This window comes from Saccopteryx bilineata, chromosome 6 (genome assembly GCF_036850765.1).
Source record: "Saccopteryx bilineata isolate mSacBil1 chromosome 6, mSacBil1_pri_phased_curated, whole genome shotgun sequence".
Lineage (NCBI taxonomy): Eukaryota > Metazoa > Chordata > Mammalia > Chiroptera > Emballonuridae > Saccopteryx > Saccopteryx bilineata.
The window spans coordinates 206,712,841-206,727,854 of record NC_089495.1 but is presented as its reverse complement, the minus strand read 5'-3'; the positions used below and the strand labels follow the sequence as shown (position 1 = coordinate 206,727,854).

The window sequence follows — 15,014 nt, the reverse complement described above, 5'->3', positions numbered from 1 at the left end:
GGGGGGCGGGTCCTCGGTCCACTGAGCCCGGGAGTATTTACTTTTCGGAACCTCGCGAACGTCTGCGGATCCCTGTTCCGGGTGAGAGAAACCAGAGCCCAGCAGTATCTTCAGCCACATCTGGTGATTCCTTCTCCTGCCTCGCACGGGGTCGATGGGAACAAGAAGGACTGTGGCCAAACCTCAGGAACGGGGGGAGAAGCTGCAGCCCGAGCCAGGAGGGTGGGTTCCTGTCTCAGGGCGGCCCCCGCCCTAGGCTCCTGAGCAAGTTACTTCCACTGCGGCCTCGCTCCCAACTGATGGAACGTCCTTCTGTCCGTCTGCTTAGGATGCACGTACTGAACGCCTACTGTGAGCCACGTCAGACACTGTGCAAAGACAGAGAGATCATTTCGGTACGGACAGTTCGCGGTGGACGGTGGTGGCTGGACTTCGGATTTCTCCGACTGTCCCGTGGTGCAGAAGCAATACCCACGTGACCACGGTCTCCCCACTTTTCAGTACGGTGTTCAGTCAACGGCATGTGACAGTCAACCCTTTATTATATATAAAACAGGCTCTGTGTCAGATGACTTTGCCGAGTGAAGGCTAATAATGTAAGTGTCCTGAGAGCATGCTCAAAGCAGGCTACTCGGCCCGGCAGTGATATTTGGAAGGCATGGTGTATCAAATGTATTCTCAGCGTAAGATATTTTAAACTCGCGGCGAGTAACCGGTGTTGGGATGTAACCCCACGTAAGTCAAGGAGCGTTTACATACACACACTTATATATGTACTATGTAGGTGCATGTACATAAAGCGATCTGATAGTGATGTGCTTTAAAGGAAAAGTGAGGCAAGTTATGTTTGCCAGTGATAGATCTGATAAGGGGGTTCATATCCAAAATTTATAAAACACTACTCAACACTGAGAAAATAAAAAAACAATCCAATTCATAAAAGGCCAGAGGGCCTGAAGAGACACTCTCCAAAGAGGACATACTGATGGCCAATAGACATGAAAAGACGCTCAATGTCACTAATTGTCAGAGAAACACAAGTTAAAGCCGCCATGAGCTATCACCGCACACCTGTCAGAAGGGCTATCACCAACGACTCGACAAGCAAGGAGTGTTGGCGAGGACCTGGCGGAAAAGCCAGCCCCCGTCCGCTGTCGGCGGGCACGTGTGGTGCGGCCAGTGTGGACAGCAGTGGTCTCGGTGCCCCGGGCCCTCCCTTGGGTCCTCAGGGTGGGCTATGATGAGGTGAAGACCCCCACCGCCCCGGGAGGCAGGGAGATGCTGCCCCCTGCACGTGGAAAGGCGAGCGGAGGACCCGGGTGTGTGGCCCGCTGCAGCCTGGAGGGCCCTCACCGCAGGCCGAGGGGCCGCAGCCCAGCCAGGCAGGCAGCGGGCTGGACCGCGTGCGGTTCTCGGGCTCACTGCTTGGCGGCCCCCTCGGTCCGCAGGCCCTGGGGGTCCCTCTCGGGCCCAGCACAGCCGGGCGGGCAGCGGGCTGGACCGCGTGCGGTTCTCGGGCTCACTGCTTGGCTGCCCCCTCGGTCCGCAGGCCCTGGGGGTCCCTCTCGGGCCCAGCAGGCCACGAGGATGCACCTGTCTTTTCCGAGTTCGTCCCCCTCTGAGCCTGGAGCTCCTGCCGGCAGTGTGTCCGGTTCACGAGCATTAGGCGTGGCTGGGCGTGTGGATTCACCCACCCACGAAGCCAGAGGCTGGGGGCCAGTGGGCGGGTGGGAGCAGGTCAGGAGGCGGTCAGTGAGGGAGGGCCTGGCTGTCTACCTTCTCCTTGCAGTGGAATGGACGCTGGGCTGCTGCAGGCACGCCAGGTCCTCCCCCTGGGGCCTGGGGCCCACGCCTCACGCCTGTCTCATGTGTGGAGAGTCGGCGCTCAGTGGACCGTATTACACGAAAGCACTCCTGGTTTATCGCCCACGCCCCAAACCAACACAGAGCTCCTCGGAGCCCCTTCATTGCAGAACCCTGTCCTACTGAACCCCACCCTTCTGAACCCCATGGTGCCTGGGACAGGGAGGGCAATGCCCACCTTGTATTTTTTGCATGGAAATCTTCAATCCTTCCAACCATCCAACCAAGTGGAAATATTTACTGCTTTGCAGATGAGAAAAATGAAGTCGGAAAGGGGGTGTATGTGCCTCCAGGTCCCTGAGCCGGTGAGCAGCGGCGCCCGCCTGTCTCTCTGAGCTCCGCCGGGCACCCACCACTGGTGGGATCAGGGGCTGAAGCAAGCAGCCAGGGCACCCATTTGTTACTCTCCCATCACCTGCTATCAGTAGCACGATGGCGCGTGAACATCCATAACGGCCACCGCCACCAGAACGGCTATAAACAAGGGCGAGGCTGGGGAGGAAGCTAACCCTCCCGTGTTCCTCCTGGGAATATAAAATGGTGCAGGCTCTTTGGAAAACAACTGGGAAGTCCCTCAAAAAGTTATAGTTACCATAGGACCCAGCAAACTCTGCTGCTAGATGTATCAAGTGCCACCACCAGATGTATCAAGTGCCTGAAACAGATACAAACGAACCTTAAATATAAAGGGCACTTGAAACAATGTGAGTCATAGGTCTCTGCAAAAGCTTGTCTAGGAACGTTTATAGCAGCATTATTCATAAGAGCCCCAATGGGGGAGGGGACCCAGATGTCCATCAACTGATGAGCGGTAAGGTGCTACTCCGCGGGTGGGAACTGATTTAACACTGTGAAGGGGAGGAAGTCGGACGCACAAGGCCACACACTATCCGACTCCCTTCAAATGAAATGCCCAGAATAGGCGAATCCAGAGACAGGAAGGGGGCCTAGGGGTTGCCAGGGGCTGGGCATGCATGTTCGGGAGGGGACGAGATGTGACCGTGACCGCTGGTGGGTGCGAGTTTCTTTCTGAAGTGATAAAAATGGAATTAGAGGGTGGTGGGTGGTCAAGCGGCCACCCTTTTCCAGGCTCCAGGCTGCTGCCCGGCTGCGCACAGAGTGAGCGCCCTTCGCAGGGAGCGTCAGCCCCAGCGGCCGCTGGGCACCCGAGCCTGGGCCTGGCGTCGGCCGGGCCGGGTCACTCCCAGATGAGGCAGGACGCCGGCTTATCTTCTCCTCTGACACACATTCCCCGTCCTGACTCTGCTCGCCTGCAGTTTTGATTCCGGGGTTCACCAGGTTCCTGGCCCAGTGGTGGCCCCCCGGCTCCCCCAAACATCAACCCCGACGGGATGGACGAGCCTTCCCGAGGCCGCGGGGGTCAGGAGTGGGGCTCGCCCGGGGAACCCCAAACCTGTCTGGGGAAAAGAGAACTAGAGGTTGTTTGCTGAGCCGACCACATGCAGGGCCACCCCTAGGCTCTGAGGGGAGCTGTCATCTCCTGGTGCACGAGGGAGGGGTGTGCAGAGTGGCCACGTCCCTGTTCTCCCCAGAGCACCGACCACGCGCCCAGGGGTCTGGGTTTCTCTGGGCTCGTTTTCTCGTGGGCAGAGGGGCTCACGCGGGCTGGCCGTGTCAGAGGGGCCTGGCTTTGAGTCAGTCAGTCCTCCTTCCTCCGCAGACGTGGCTTTGGTGGGCCGTGTCTGCTTCACCCCCAGACCCACCACCGTGGCCTCGCTTGACCGGTGCCGCCTCAGCCCACAGAGCTGCTCCGCCCTGGCCCTGCTCCCCCCACCCTCGCCGCGTGACCTGAAGACCCTGGTTACCGCCACATTCACGACTCCTGGGGCCGAGCTTGCAGAAGCCGAGCGCTGGGGCCCCAAAGGGCGTCTGAGAGGTCAGCAGCCTCAGAGGTACCGGACACCTGCGGGGGCTGGGGCTCCCACTGCCCCACGCACAGGCTCCGCCCACTGAGCACCTGCTCCCAGGTGTGGGGTGGGAAGACCAGTGGGAGGGCACTGCTCACGTGCTGGGACCAGGACAGGGAGCTGTCACACGGGCTGGCTCCTCCTCCCTCCCAGACACAAAACCACAAACACGCAATTTTCAAATCACATATGGCTTCTCTGACCCCGTAAAATAACTTTATTCACACAAACGTCCCTTAATTTACAAAGCCGCGGTCATTCATACACATTAGGGGATCCACAGTGTTCAAGGAACTTAAATATAATGTATCATACCAACCCAAGTAAACCAAGTACAAAAAATACTCATATAAAGTTGTTCACACGTAGGTCCTAGATTACCAGCTTCTGTGCAAAAAAGAAAATAAAGGAAAATAGATTTATTAATTAGTATCTGAAACAAACTGTCTGGGATACAACCTCCTGCACAGGGAAAGGGCCCTCGCGGCTGTCACTCCCTGTGCCCCGGGCACACAGGGGCCTCTGATGAAGCCTGCCTCTGGGGCGTCCGGTATGCCCTGCAGCATGAGGGGCTCCTGGCAGCAGCCCTGGATGCTCACATTAGCCAACCCCACGGGACCCCTTCTGATTCTGCTCTTGAGGGCACCTCTCCGCGCTCAGGCGGGCAGGGCAGAGGTGGGTCTGTGGCCGAGCCGTGTGGGGAGGGCGGCCCGGCAGGGTCTCTGGGCCTGGAGAACTGAGCAGCTTGAACCTGGCCGTATTCGGCGCTATTCCTAGGAGCCTCCAGCAGCTGTCCGTCTGGGGCACCAGACAGCCCTAGGAAGGGAGGTGGAGCCACGTGGGCATCACCCAGGAGCCCCACTTCGAGTCAGAGCCACCTGTGCCCCTGATGTGTGTGGGGGGGCGCCAGCAGGACTGGGGTTGGGAGGCACACTTGGGAGGGCGGGGCTAGAAGCCCAGGTGACATGGAGCACGGCGAGGGCAGTTAGGGTCCCCTTCTCAGGGGATGAAAGCCCGACTCCGGCCTCCCCGAGCTTCAGAAGATACACCAAAGCCGAAACCCAGACATCCACCCACCCTCCTCTCAGGTAGGTGGCCAGCGGCAGTCCCACACGGCAACCCTCTTCCTTTATCTGAGAAAAAGACTCAAGCGAAAAAAATAAATCTTATTGCTCCAAACACTGGTTCTCTAGGAAGCAACTGATATGTTGAGGAGCTGAGAATCTTGGAGGAAGGTAGTGAGAGGGGGGAATGTCCAGGGGCCAGAAGGCTGGGGGGAGGTGGCGAGTGGTCTGAGCACCGCAGGACCAGGAGCAGAGGGGTGCAGGGAGCGTCCCTCGCTCTGGGGCCACCGCTGGCGGCGCCGTCCAGGAGGCCGGGCCCTGTCCCGAGTCAATCTCCACCTAGTGCTGGGCAGGTCTCTCCTCTGGCTGTAAACAAGGTATTTCTCAAGTAAACATAACACACTCCCTCGGAAAGGCGGCCGCGAGGGGCACACCACCTCCGGGCGGGAGGCAGGGGTCCCACCCTCCTGTCCCAATGCCTCTGGGAAGAGAGGAGGCCGAGGCCTGCGACCTCAGCCCGTGCGCAGGAGGGGTCTGATGGAGCGCGTCTCGTCTCGTCTCGCAGGAACAGACCTGCGGCACCTCCTGGCTAGAGGTAAGAAAGAGGCAGGGACTCGCTGGGCAGCGAGAGGCCGAGTGCACCTGTCTGGAGCAGTTTCCCGTCCTCGGCTGAAGGAGCTAGGGCACCTGGGGGGGATGGGGGAGGCCTGGCTGCAGCCCTCTGGAAGCAATGCGGGGGCCTGGGAGGGTAACGCTCCCCGCGCGGCCCTCTGTGAACGGGAGTGAGTCTAAGAGACAGATGGACAGGAAGGAGGAGGAAGCAACGTGCGCCCGGGAGCCAGGCTCTGGCCGGGAAGGCAGTGGGATAAGGCACTATGTATGATCTGTCTTGCTGATTCCGCTCGCGCAGGGAAAGCAGGCTCAGACCCGGAGGCTGAGGCCAGGCCCTCCCTCCAGCAGGCCCTCCCTCCCACAGAGGGGAGAAGAGAACAGAACGACTGCTATTTCAGGGTCGGGAAACATCTAGAACTTAGAGAAACTGAACAAACCGGTGGTGCTGTGGTGATGAACATCGGAGCTGCTGCGGCTGGGCCCGGGGGCGGGAAGAGGCGGGGACCCGGACCGCGGTGGGAACATGAGACCAAGGGCCTAGAAAGACGACAGGGGCTCCTCGGGCCCCACCCAGGCTGGTCCGGGACGCGCAGAGCCCGCGCTCACACAGGGGGCTGCCTGGGTGCTTCAGGTCCACAGGATGGAGCGGGTGGCGGTGGGAGGAGGCGGAGCAACAGGCACTTGGGACTAACGATGACATTCGGGGCGAGGGAAGGGGGTCCCACCACCATGCCAGGGTGGGCTGGGAGTCCCACCAGGTAATGGGGCGTGGAAGCTGGCTACTCCCACGGTGCCCACCGAAAGGTCACATCCTGTGACCTAGAGGGGACCCTCTAGTGCCAGGAAAAATAACAAAGGGGGAGCGCTGCAGCTCCAGGGCCCCAGGCAGACGGCCAAGGGCCTGGGGAGGGCAGGAGCAAGAAGCAAAAGGGGATGACCACGGGCCGGAGCCCCACGCTGGACTTCCACGCATGAGCGCAGTGGGAGCCGGGTGCTGAGCTCGGGACTGGTTCCCCCCTTTGCTTGTGTACAGAGACACGGCCCCAGGGCAGGGCAGCGTGTGTGCCGCCAGGGGATGCCAGGACCCCAGCCGCAGCGGCAGCTGCAGGGACAGCCAGCGGTTCACCGGAGACGGAAGGAGACAAAAGACAGGTGATCAAAAAGGAGTTCAGCCAAGGAGGGGAAGGAAGGGCCTGGTCACCACCTGCAGTCCCGCTGGCCTTGCTCACCACAGCCCACCACCCGCCCAGGCGGAAGCACCCCGGCATCCGAGGGGCGTGAGAAAAGGCAGGAGGTGGTCAGTGACGCTGCTGTGTTTGGGCTGGCGCCGCACGAGCCTCTCCGGATGTGCGGAGCCTCGGGACCGGGGCTGCTGCTGAGAGAGCGCACAATGCCCTCCTTGGTCACCCATGGACGTAACCGCCTTCCCTATGGCCCCTACGCTGGTTTAGAGAAAACCAAAACCAAACCCAAACCCCTCTCCGCCCAGCTGTCACAGCGAGAACGGCCTCTGAAGTACCGAGGCAGCTCACGTGGGGAGCTCTCAGGGGTGAGCCCACACCCCGGGCACCGGGGGTCCGCCTGGCCACCTCCCACCTCTCGGCAGCTCACGTGGGGAGCTCTCGGGGGTGAGCCCACACCCCGGGCACCAGGGGTCCGCCTGGCCACCTCCCTCCTCTCAGCAGCTCACGTGGGGAGCTCTCGGGGGTGAGCCCACACACCGGGCACCGGGGGTCCGCCTGGCCACCTCCCTCCTCTCAGCAGCTCACGTGGGGAGCTCTCGGGGGTGAGCCCACACCCCGGGCACCGGGGGTCCGCCTGGCCACCTCCCACCTCTCGGCAGCTCACGTGGGGAGCTCTCGGGGGTGAGCCCACACCCCGGGCACCGGGGGTCCGCCCGGCCACCTCCCTCCTCTCAGCAGCTCACGTGGGGAGCTCTCGGGGGTGAGCCCACACCCCGGGCACCGGGGGTCCGCCTGGCCACCTCCCTCCTCTCGGCAGCTCACGTGGGGAGCTCTCGGGGGTGAGCCCACACACCGGGCACTGGGGGTCTGCCCAGCCACCTCCCTCCTCTCGGCAGCCCCGTCCTTCCCCATCAGACACGTCTACGCAGGAAGTGGGCACCTGAGAGCGTGTCCCCAGAGAGTGAGACAGTGCTGGATAACGTCACCGTCAGTGGTGCCAGGGGACCTGGTGCACGGGGCACACTCTTCCCTGCAGTGACAGTGACAGGCCGTCCAGGGCACCCTGCTCGCGTGGCAATGGTCACAAGTGGACCTCGGGGGTCTCAGGCAGTCTCCACGACAGCCTGGATGTCCGGTGGGCACAGGTGGTGCTGCAGGAGCCGGCAGGTGATGGGTGCAGAGGCCACAGGGGTGGCAGACGCCTGCTGAGGACCCCGCAGCGTCCCAGGCGGAGGTTTGGCACGAGGTTTTCTCCAGGGACCTTCCTCCGGGAGGAAGACCACTCACAGAAAGGCAGGCCTGTAGCGCTGGGGTGGGCTGACTGCTCGACCACCAGGGAGTGGGAGACGGTCCCCTTCTGTCCCATTCCCCGTGCCCCCGCCACTGCCCTGCCCTGGGAGACCCCAGTTAAAGGGCAGCTGAGTCACGGATTTCCACCACTGATAAGTCCTGTGTGGCCTGGGCTGCCTCCAGCTGAACGAGAACATGCCCACAGTTTAGCACTTCTTTCTCGAGCTCCCCTGGCCAAAGCCGGGCCATCTTCTTCCAGGTGGTTCTTTGTCCGAGGCGCAGGGGCCAGCCAGGAGAGAGCCCACTGGAGTCCGGCAGTTCCTGCACCTGCTGGAAATGTGGCCCCGAGGACTCCTCCGTCCTCCCGCCTCCGCGGGCAGGTGGGCCTCCTCGGTGGAAGTGAGGTGCTAATATGCAGAACTGAGAAATGGGTCAAGAAGACAGACAGGGAAAAGAACAGACAAAAACAAAATTGCTCCCTATCTGCTTATAAAAATTGAAAACAAAATTTATACATAGGCTTTGTCCATATTAATTTTTTTAAAAGAAATTGGTGCCTGTCCACACAAAGCTTCTGCTCTTTTGAAGTCTTAAACCATTTAAATTAAAAAAGAAATAAAAAAAAAAGACTAAAATAAAATATAGGCAGAACTGAAGGAGGGAAAATCCAAACGAAAGCTTCACATTGCTGGACACCTAGCAGTCGGGAGGTCGCCGCCGGCCAGGCCACCGCCTGTGCCCTCTGCCGTGCTCTGCGAGAGACTTGAGACTGTGGGTCCCGAGGATCAACCTGGAAGACAGAAGGCAGGGTGAGTGGACATGGGGTGGGTGGGCTGGGGGAGGGGCGGCCAAGCTCCAGTCCCCCCACCAGGTGCCAGCACCCAGGGCGGGGCTCCCTAAGTAATTCATCTGAAGTCCGTTTGGCTTCACTGTTCGCACCTCGCTGCAGACACACCTGCGGACTCCCCAGATGAGAGAACTGGGGTGCAGGTGAGGTAATGTGCCCAAGGTCACACGGACTGCGGCGCAGACCCTGGCTGGGGACCAGGGGTACAGACCCCATCAGGAATGCTGGGCCCCCCTCTCTAGTGGCTTCTCGTACGGTTAACAGTGACCCCACGCCTGCCCCACGTTACCTGCCGCCTGCGGTCCAACAACACTGGCAGGGCCTCGGTCCTGGGAAGGTGCCTGCCAGTCCTCACGAGAGGCAGCGGGCTACAGGGACAGCCAGCAGTTTACTTCCTGCCAGCCGGTTTCCTCCTGAGAAGTGGGGGGCTCTATTTTGAGGTTTGAGGGGAATAACTAGAAGGTCCCTGGCCCACAGCAGGGCAGACACATGTGATGAGCGCCCACCCCACCCCCACCCCCATCATCCCCACCAGAAATTCTGGGTCTATCGGGATTCTCGCAGGCCGCGACCCTGGGCCTTTAACCACCAGCGCCGCCGCACGCAGTGGGGTGGGGTGCCCCGAAAAAGGACGCCCGCTGCAGAAGGTGGACAGCCTCCAGAGAGCCGTCCGCCAGTGTGTTCTCAGAGCTCCACATCTGCTGAGACCTGCAGACCTTAAACTCCACCTCTGGAAATGAAGCTTAACCCAATAATCCTAAATAAGAGAAGGACTTTATGAACAAAGGCGCTCACTGAAGCACTGTCAAATTATGAGGCAACAACCCACAAATCCCAAATAGGAGAGTTAAGCACGTGACCCACCCACTCGGCGACAGTCACAGAGGAACGGGAAGGCCGGGCGGCACACGAGCACCGCGGCGGAGGGGCACGTCCCCAGGTGACAGGGGACAGCAGGACCGCGGCGGAGGGGCACTTCCCCGGGTGACGGGACAGCAGGACCGCGACTGTGAGACACAGAACCTCCGAGCGCAGGAAACCACAGCGCGGCGCTCGCCCTGCCCCCAACGTGGCACTCACCCCGCCCCCACGTGCCCTCCGCGTGGCCAGCGCCAAGCACAGCGTGCCGTCACGCTCGACTCTGTAATGGGAGTAAGTGCCCCGCAATCAGCAAGAGCTAGAGCCGGTGGCTCCAGCAGAAAGGTCCCAGGAGCAACGAGCGGCCCATGGCACCAGGTTTGGGTCTCTTCTGGAAGCTTCCACATACACTGGAGACACACGGAGCTCCCCACACCTGTCTGACCTCTGAGAGGCGAGCCTGTGCCTCCCTCCTGTGCTGCACAGGCGAGGTGGCCCAGCATCTGGGGGGACAGCGGGGTTGGCTGATGACGGCATGGGGAAGGTGTCTGATCTGGAAGGAAACACGGCATTTCTCGGGCTGAGCCTCTCCCTCTGCTGCTCCTGTGCGCTGCCTGCTAAGTCCTTTCAACAGAAACCCAACGGTGGGCCTGCATCTCAGTTTCCGACGTGTGACACTGAAACAACCGTGCACACGTCCCACGATGCCTCCAGCCTTCACCCTGCCTTCCATAGACAAAGCAGAGCTTTCAGGAGCCGGGGGAGGACCTCACCATCCGGGGCACGCCAAGTCCTCTTGAAATACGGCCAGAAACCCCTGGTAAACGGCATGGTCATGTGTGGTCCGCTAGGATGACCTCTGGGACCAGTCAGGGCCTTTTCAGGCTTTCACCCCCCGCCCCCGCCCCACCAGGAGGAACCAGGCTAGAACAAGGAACGTCCTCCACGGGACGGCCACGGGCAGTGTGGAGAGCAGAGCCGGGGAGGGACGTGAGGAGTGGCACTCAAGGAGGGGCTGGGCTGGGGGCCACGCGCTCACGAGGCGGGAAGATCATCTGCTTGTCACACTCACAGACAAAGCACGGTATCAGCTCAACAGTAGCACTGCCAGGCGGGTGGCCAGGAACTCACCCCCACCTGACTCCTCCCCCCAGTCCTGCGTGGGGACAGGACTGCTGAGCTAACTACGTGTTTGATAGGCCAGGTACCAGTACCACGCGAGGCTGGCCATGCACTGCCTCCTCTGTGCCAACACAGGGCGGCGCGGGCACGCCCTCCAACTGCAGATGAGCCGCCCACGCGCCCCATTCGGTTCGGCTCCAGCGTTACCACGCCGGGGAGCGTGGTGCAGAGGCGACCTCCGGGTCATGGGGGCAGGCCTCCCCTTCTAAACAGGATTAGCTTCGGAGGGAGTCACTCTTCACTTGTTTAATACACCAAACGGAGCAGCTGGCCTTGCAGACGCAGTTAGCACTGTGCCAGCCCTCGGGGGCTCGGCGCCTGGCCTGCTGTCGCCTCCGATCTGTCAGAGGGAGGGCGGCCCCGCTTCCTCGCGCCATCCCTCTCGGGCTCCGCAGCAACCGTGGGCGGGAACAGGCGAACCCGGGACAGCTGTGGCCCAAGCGCCCCGCAGTCTACAGGGGTCCTGCTGTTGGTAAAAACGGGGGTAGGTGACAAGTAGGGGACGGTGCTTTCTGCCTCCGAGGCTACAGAAGCTCAGAGGTGATCAAAGCGCACCCACCCACCAGGGGCTCCCCGCAGCCGCACGCCGGCATGCCGGGGGTAGTGTAGTCTCTGAGCCCGACCAGGAGACCCAAAACCACCTGGTGAGGTAGGAGCGGGTCCCACACTGGGGGTAAGGGGCGCCTCTCAGAGCGCGTGTCACAGAACCGCAGGAGCTCCGGAGGAGCGGGAGGACCTAAAATCCACACCCTGGTTCCACCAATCGCCCTCTGACCTTCGCCAAGTCAAGGCCCTCCAAGCCTGTTTTCTCAACCTGAGATACGGAAGCGTCTACCGCGCAGGGTGTGAAGTCCAGCAACAGGGTCTGTGGAAGGCCGTGAGGCACAGGCTGCACTTAACAGGTGCGATGGCAGCTTCAGGTCACAACCAAAACCACCAAAACTCACGACTGGCACTGACTCAGGCCCAGTCCCAAACCAGACGGCGTGGCCACAAGCACGTCCAGATGGCAGCCTTTCCGCTTCGGGCCTCGGCAACTGCTGGTCCGGTTGCGCACCCCACCCGCCCCAGCCCCAGACCTGTCCCTCCACTGTCCCCGCAGGTGGCATGCAGCCTCTGAGGTGCCCTGCACACCCCTCCTCCCAGGAAGCAGTCCAGATGGGCAGCTTCCAGGGACCGGCACGGCGTGACCGCAGCCCCCCACCGGCCATGCTGTGGACGTCACCCACACCATAACCTCAAGGCTCCTCCAGGACGGACGGGGACAGACTCCTGCCCAGGAGCTCGGACGCTGGAGCTGGACAGAGACACGGGGGGGGGGGCACGTGGCACTGAGATCACTGTGCGAACTGCGCGGAGTCACTCGGGCACAACAGGATTTCAGGATAAAAGCATGGCTGTAACCATCCCTGCTTCTGCGTGAGTTCCCACAGAACGTCCCCGCCAGCCCCAGGCAGAGGGCTGCTCCAGCAGCCGGGGGGGTGGGGGGGGTGGGCACCGGGACCAGGGTCTCACCTGTGTTAACTCCCCCCAGCTACACCTGCCACCACTCCAGTCCCTGCCCCTGCACCTTGGAGCGGCTGGGAGAAGCGGGGTCCACAGGGGTGAGGGCTTGCCTGCCACCCCACAAGAAGCTCCGGTCCCTCTCCAGCCTAGTCACCACTCGTGCCTCCCGCCCCTGTGAACAGGACCACCCTCCAGAGGGAGACCATGAGGACAGGACCACCCTCCAGAGGGAGACCATGAGGACTAGGATGGCCCACTGTCTGCAGAGGCTACCTGCCTCGTCTGGGAGGAGCCCGCAACACGGGTGTGGCGGCTGGGGCTGGCCCGGCTTCAGAGCGCGGCCCTGGTCCAGTCTGCCCGGAGGTGAAGGACAAGGGCAGGCTGGACCGGAACACGTGGGTTTGGCCTCAGCTCTGTGGGCCTGCCCAGACCTCAGAGACCCGCGTGGCGGCCTCGTGCCAGGCCCAGCCGCCTGCGGAGGGTGTGTGGGGGTGCCCCACAACTCTCCTTAGCTGACAAGTGGCTCGAGAGGTGGTAGAGGCCTGGCTAGGGAGCGGTCAGGGATGGCAGACTCCACTACTCCGCATGCACAATCCACGGACTGTGGAGACCGTGGCGGCGAGGGCAGGCGGCCCTGAGGGACGGAGCTCCAGCCCTCAGCAACCAGGGTCCACCCTGCGCCTAAGAGGCCACCCTTCCCATCTTCCACCTCCTCTTCGCCTATGCGGGCGAGCCGAGGAAGCAGCCCTCAGAAAGGCGGAGGGTCGCCCGGCTGTGACCCCACAAATACAGGGGCAGAACCTGCTGCTGGGAGACAGCAAAGGGAAGTGCCAGAGGCGCACGGAGGGTCCTGCCCAGCTGTGACCCCACAAATACAGGGGCAGAAGGGGACTGCCGGGCAGCAACCTGCTGCTGGGAGACAGCAGAGGGAAGTGCCAGAGGCGCACGGAGGGTCCTGCCCAGCTGTGACCCCACAAATACAGGGGCAGAAGGGGACTGCCGGGCAGCAACCTGCTGCTGGGAGACAGCAGAGGGAAGTGCCAGAGGCGCACGGAGGGTCCTGCCCGGTGGCCACGGGGTGGGAAATCGGGCTCCCGGGCCCGTCGAGCCCTCTCTGTCTGGGACATCACCTCTTGCCAATGAGGGGCTCAGGACCAGGGCCGCGCAGGCCTGCCAGCCCCCTGCAGGAGTGTGCAGACCGCAGCCTGGAGTCATGGGCGGGTTTCCGAGAGAAGAGCCCGGCGCCCAGGCTCTGAGAAGGGTCCAGACAGGACAACTGAGGAGGAAGAGCAGGTTCGTGGCCCCTTATCTGATCAGGAAAACCTCCAATCGGAGAGCAGGGCGGGAGGGCGGCGTCCCCCTCCGGGACGCCCGCAGCCTGACCAGCGCCACCGAGAGCAGGCGGGCTCCATGCCGGGCCAGCGGAGCCCGATCCTTGTCCCACAGCGAGGACACCGCTCCTGTGGAGGCGCCGGCCGGCCCAGGGGACACGCAGGGCTGAGAGCCGTGCAAGTGGACGTCGGTGCTCTCCTGAGTGCGCCCGAAGTGTGGACACGGCCATGGACACTCCATGCGCCGAAGGGGGCAGCCGTGGTGGAAGCTTAGACACAGAGACTTGGTCACGCTATGGCCGTGACCATGCTGTCACCGCTGCTGACTTGCTTAATATTATTTTAAACTTCTCAATTCCTTGGAGTGTGCTACCAAAATGCCAGAACTGAAGTTTGCCAACTGCCCAAACTGTCACAGGGCCGGACCTCAGACCCCGAGCTGTGGTGGTCTCTCTGGGGACCAGCCATGAGCAGGATACCCCCCAAGTCCTCACGCCTATTTAAAGACTATTTAAACCTGGTCTTTCTGGCCTTGGAAGTCACACGTGGAAGCCATTAGGGCACTGGTGCCGCTGACTTCCCCTTCGTGCCTTGGCTGGTAGACAGGTACCCGGTGGGACTCACTCAAAACAAACTAGAGAAACAGCCTCACAATTAGCAGCAGCTACGGGGAGACCTCAACGAATTCCCTTCCTGGACTACGGAGTGTGGGGATGAAATGAAAGCTGTCACAAGTGGTCCCCAAAGAGCTCAGGTCCAGCTGCGGCTGATGTAATGAGCAGGGAATGGGCGAGGGGGACCCCAGGCTCCCGGGGCTCCCTCCTGTGGGCCCTTTGCCAGGAGGAAGACATCTACAGGGAAGAGGTCACTCCGCCATGTGGGCACAGGACAGTCTGTGGTTACAAACACTCAGCCACAATCATGCCAGAGTGGTCCAGGCAGAAAGACCATATGGACTTCTGGCTCCAGGGACCAGCCCGAGCCCCGTGTGGACAGAACTCACCGGGCGTGCACCAAGGGGCGTGGCCCCACCGGGACAAGACGGGCTCCGCAGACTGTTGAAGAGAACTGAGGTGAAGACGGTGATTAGCCTAGGAGAATGTGGCAAAGACAGACGGGATGAGGCCAGCAGAGAGAGAGAGAGAGGGAGAGAGAGGGAGAGAGAGGGAACCACCACCAGCGAGCTCTCAGACCTGCCAGGGACGGCAGCGGGCCTCTACTTCCTGCGTGCGGTCTCCTCAGCGCGTACAGTGAGCTCAGGTGCTAAATGAGGACCGTTGAATGCAGGGGTCCCCAAACTATGGGCTTGTGGGGCCGCATGCGGCCCCCTGAGGCCATTTATCCGGCCC

The 15,014-nt window shown here is 61.8% G+C and overlaps 1 protein-coding gene across 1 annotated transcript in view; it reads right to left on the bottom strand.

Moving 5' to 3' along the window:
* Positions 1 to 6,941: 6,941 nt before the first annotated feature.
* Positions 6,942 to 15,014, bottom strand: part of STK35 (serine/threonine kinase 35) — a 33,984-nt gene continuing 25,911 nt past the window's right edge. Inside the window, exon 4 of the mRNA XM_066236193.1 lies at positions 6,942 to 8,731. The gene's annotated coding sequence lies outside the window, so the exon portion shown is untranslated. The remainder of the gene's footprint in view (positions 8,732 to 15,014) is intronic.